Source organism: Xiphophorus maculatus, chromosome 19 (genome assembly GCF_002775205.1).
Source record: "Xiphophorus maculatus strain JP 163 A chromosome 19, X_maculatus-5.0-male, whole genome shotgun sequence".
NCBI lineage: Eukaryota > Metazoa > Chordata > Actinopteri > Cyprinodontiformes > Poeciliidae > Xiphophorus > Xiphophorus maculatus.
The window spans coordinates 7,995,089-8,000,619 of NC_036461.1; positions in this window are offsets into that span (position 1 = coordinate 7,995,089).

A 5,531-nucleotide genomic window follows, 5' to 3' on the forward strand; every position below is an offset into this window, starting at 1 on the left:
AAAGACCCATTCCCCTCCCTCCTCTCAGGCTGCACCAGGAAAGGAGGGCAGAGGAAGTTGGAGAGTATTTGCTGTGTGAGTGGCAGCGCTCTGAGCCAATCTCTGCTCTGATTTGTCGCAGTAGGCCCACCAGTGTGCCGAGTGTTTCTCCAATCCATGACCAGGGGATAGAAAGATGAACAAAGTGCCTAAGGGAAGTCTTCATTCCTCTGTAACCTTGTCACATGTTGTGAAAGAACAAACTTTTTATCTTCTCTGGAGTTTTTTTATGTGGTAGACAAACACAAAGCTGTGCATTCTGGGTTGATGTAATCTCAGAACAGACCAAATAGATGCACAAAAAACCGATGAGCACAGAATACAGATCAGAGAAAAAGCAGCATGGAAATTTAAAGAAGGGTCTAACATCTGAAAAAAGCAATAATCTGGTACAACCGCGAGCCTACAAGGCCACCAACCTGACAGACTTTGCTTGGAGATCAATAAGAATAGCTGCAAGAGAAGCTACAGAAAACAGGTGAGCTGAGCAATCCACATAATCAGCTTCATGGAAGAGTAGTAAAAAGAAAGAAAGTCATTAAATGTTTCATTTGCAGTTAGCCACAATACTTAAAGGGGACACATAAAACGTGTCCTCTTCAGATGAGATCAACTTTTTCACCTTGACTTAAAATGCATTCTGTCACACAAAACTAACCCATCACCTACATGGTGGTGGCAGCATCATGCTGTGCAAATGCTATTTTTTTTCTTTTTTCTTTTTGTATGAATGGGGAAGCTGCTGGGAGTTGACATGAAGGAGGAAATAAATACAGGACAATCCAGAAGGAAAACCTGTTAGGGCTGCAGAAGACCTGAAACTAGGGCAAAGATTTATCTATTAGCAAAAATAATCAATTAAAACAATAATCCAAAACATACAGCCAGATATATAAGGGAATCAGAACATATTTATTAGAATGACTCAGTTAAAGCCCAGATATCAGAGTAATTGAGATGCTTTTCATTCCTTAACCAATCCACACAGCATGAGAAGGGTGGAGGAAAGTACTGATTTAAAAAAAAACAAAAACAATTAATTGTTTTAATTTATTTTCACCATCACACACTACTTTGTGGTAAATTATCATCTAGAGTTCAAGTAAAAATATGGAGATATGTGAAAGTATATGTGATAAAATCTATAGGGGTATTAGCGAGATACAGGATCTAAGTAAGCTTTGCAAAAAGCTCAAACTGCTCCATCCTCCCACAAAGCGTCTGCTCTGTGCATTTGAAATCTCACTGCCTTTTCAATAATTTATAAACGGGAGTGGAATAAGGATTTGAACTCATGCAAGTATGTACACCATCATTTTCAACATAAGATTAAAGCAGCAGCTGCAAACATGGGGTAATTAAACAGTCTCTTTTCTGCATGTGTGCAAGAAAATAAACTCAGGTCAAACAACAAAAGCAAATATTTATTCAAGAGGCTTGCCTCCTCGGGATGTTTGCTCACTGTCTTTTATGGTTATCAGCATTGTTGTGGGTCCATTATGTATTCAGAAAACAGCAGAACAGAAAACAGAGGAAGTTTTGAGAGGAAATCAAATTATTACACCTGGTCTGCTAAGTAATCCAGATTTTCATGAATGGGTCTTAACTGTGAGAGCAACCTTTCCTGCTCCATTCAGAAACAAGCTACTTATTTTGGAAGCTATAAACGAGGTAACACAAAGCAAATGAGAAGAGTCTGTCTCCATTAGTGTCCAATACACAGAAAGAGCGAAAAAAAGATGATGGTAGATGGGAGGTTACAGGGCATTAGATCTGAACTTTAGGGTCAAGCACTGTGATTTGTGAACAGTTCTTATTTTGGAGGAACAGCACCAGCAGAGGAAATTGATTATGCTGATGCAGGCCAGCTCATTCCCCCCAGACAGTTTATTGTACTCACTTTACTGTCCGCTCAATGCAGTTGAGTCAGAATGCAGCGAGAGGGAAAATAAACCTTTCAATGTAATGCAGTTGGAAGCTCTCTGAAGAACTCTCAGCGCTCAACTCTAATGGTGAAAATGATTGCAGACAAGTCAAGCTTAAAGGACCGGGGCCCTTGGAGGATCATTTTAGCAGAAGTTGGAATATATGGAGGAAGTTCACTAATAACATCTCAATTAGAAGATCAAAAAAACTAAGAAGCCTACCAGATGTCACCAGAGGCGTGTGAATGTAAGTTTCTTTTCATTATTTTATCTTGATTAAATTATACTTTCCAACAAAACAGCAAAACAAATACATTAACTGATCACAATGTGTTTTTCTTTGGGTGACAAATTAAGTGAGTTTCTACAAAATTCTACAAAAAAGTCTGGCACAGAGCTTTATTTTTACAGAGCTCCATTCTCTGTAAAAAGCAACTTGCTTACATCTTGCTTCAAGCTAACTTTACGTCCGTGTGCAGGGAATCTTTCTGACAATGATACTGACTGATGCTCACTGTTCTGCGGGTCAAGAAGGGAAACCTACCTGTAATTGGAATATTGATCGTCTGTCCTGTGGAGTTGCTGGAAAAATGCATCAGAATAATCAGTAAACATATCACACATTCACATGGAGGAGCCAATACATCAGACTAATGTAAATGAATAAGGAGCAGAGTCAGTGAGAGAATGCAGAGGAGAGAAAGTGTGTCATTCACACCCGGTTATTGCCGAGCTGTAAATTTTATTATATTAAATCACTGTTGACGTGTTGTGTAAAATCCATTTACTGTGGTGTACCTATCAAGTTGCTGTAAATATAACAATACATTCTCGGCATGATGATAAATATTAGAATTTTATTATGAGGTATCAGCTCTAAGACTCTGATGTGTTTACATGTTTGTGCCTTACCTAGTTACAAGGCTAAATTTTATATCTCATGAAACATTTGTTAGAACACATTTCCCAGCAGGTTTTGTAGAGAAACATTTGCTCTTCTGTGCAGAGTCGTCCTATGACACTGCGCATGGCCCTACATCAGCATATACTATTTATATTTACTGCACTGTGCAGATATATGGCCACTCTGTGCAATATTTCTACAGCCGAGAGGTCTCTGATCGGTACGCTTTATTCTGTGTGAGTGACAGCAGCTGAATTCCAAATGTCATCACAGAAGGAAAAATCACAGATTTTTCTTTTTGTCATAAATCTTCCTGGAGGACCTACAGGTAAGAAAGTTCACAAAATGCAATGTCAGATATTGCTTTAAACTACATAGTTATTTTATGAATACTCTCCCGGTTTTGATGCCGTTTTTCTTCTCTTTTTTAAGTTGCAATCTCTTCCTTGAACAGCAGCAACCCTCTAAGATTCAAGCTCTGGTGGTTTAATAGGCTTGGTCTTGGCACCCCTCCCAGCTACTGAGAGCAAGTTTACAGCCTCCATGTAATCAGCAGTAAATGCTGCTGCCATCTGTCTCTTTTCATTCAATTATCTGACCCACTGACTTTTACTGACAAATGCTGTCCAGGTAAACACAGAACTGCAAAGCCCTCAGCCAAAATTTTGACACCCCCATAAGTCTTCTGAATCCCCAGGTTCTCTTGATGGTCCAGTCAAATTTCAGCAACTTTTATCTATGAGCAGCACATTCAAAGACCTTAGAATATATTCTTTTATTCTCACCACTGTTAAAGAAGAGACATAAAGAGTCCAGAAGAGGCTGAATCATAACACATCAGAGCTTTATGGAAATGTCCACTTATATGGATTTATGAGGATTCATCTCAGTCATTCGGAGTTAAAATCAATGTGTTAAAAAATGTTACTTAAACGGAAAGCTTCACACACCATTCTTGTACAGCTCGGTATCTTTTGCTCTACTCTTACACCCCCTAGTGGCTGATTGGAGGATGTTAACAAAAAGGGTTTGACCAAAGCTTTGTTTTCACTGTAGTGGCAAAACCACCTTAAACTTTTCCACATTCCTGATGTTGCAGCCACTGTCTTCGACTGAGATTTTACAGGAAATATTTCCTGTAAAATCTGTGAAGATAAATGTGAAATAATGAAAATGCTGCACGGTTTTCAAGTTTTTGTTTTTTTTTCAAAACCAGAAATCTGAACTAACCTCCCCAAGTCTGTACTTTCAAGAACCACCTTTTGCTGTAGTTACCGATCCAATTCTTCTAGGATATGTATATCCTTGGTAAGGAGAGTGAATGCAAATAAAGACAAAGTATTGCACTTTATCTGGCAAAAGTCCTGAAAACCATGTATTGTTTTCCTTCAGTTCACAGTTCCACACAACTTTGTGTTGGTCTCACACACAGTCCTAATAAAATATTGAAGTTTGTGTTCGTAACATGTCAGAGTTAGGTAATAATAACAATAACTTGAAAAAACATTGGATTCCCAAACTAAGCTGATTCATAGTTAAAGGCTATTCCAGTTCACTTCATCTATAATTTATGTTTAAATGTCATAACTGCATAGTTGTATAACCGCATCATATACAAATAGCTTGAATATATGTATTATTTTTAACAAGCAAGACGTTTTTCCAAAACATCTAACTGAATATTAAATAGTGTTGGAGGTTCAAGCTCACATTTTAGAGCTCACTCTTTTTTTCAATTTAGAGAGTTCAGAGCCATCTGTTAGCAGAAAATAATGTGAAGGTTTGTTGTCTCTTTGTGGGAGGTAAATTGACAGAAAACAGCGGTGTCGGAAAACAGATTTTTTTTTCTCTCTCACTTCATTAATTTGACCAATCTAACATTAAATCGGATGCGACTGCTGGCTGAGATTGTCTAACTCCTACTTCTTCTATTTGATGAAACTTTCAAAGTCAGTTTTCAGCATTACTGCTCTTTAAGCCATGATGTCAGAGCATGAGACAGGAGTGCTAACAGAGATGCAGCTTACTCATCCTAAGATATAATGAGTCAGACAGAATATCTGTCCCTTCTCACACACATCTTGGTTTTAAAGCACATTCATTTAGGCTGAGAGGTCGAGCTGCTTACAGCATCATGAACAGTAGGAGCTTGATTTTTTCGTTCGATACAACTCTGAACATATTCAGAGTCATGCTGAGCTCCCTGTTTCTCATTTGGAGGACACAAAGTGAAAATCAGCACACATGAGGTTACCATGCCAACTAACATCAGCCCATTCAAGGGGTTTTCTAGTTGTTCAACAGGCCACTGAACTAATACCTGAGTGAAATTCAAAATAGACAAGAGAAAAAGAACAAAGAAAGGGAAACCTGCAGTCTTGATGGCCAGTTTTGTTGTTAGTTTATCATTGGGGGCAATTGTTCATAATGTTGCTTCAAAACGAGGTATTTGTATGTTCCACTGTATATGTGTGTGCTGACAACATTCAAAATCATATGTTAGGCCGATTAGCTGCTCTCAAGCACATGAAGGAGATTTTGTGAGAAAAGTGATGATCTGACAATCTGTGCAGGGTTTCCTACACCTGAACGCTAATGATGAGAACCAGTTTTACCCCTTTGAGTCCTTCACGGCAGCTCCAAGACCTCAGATGTTTCTTATG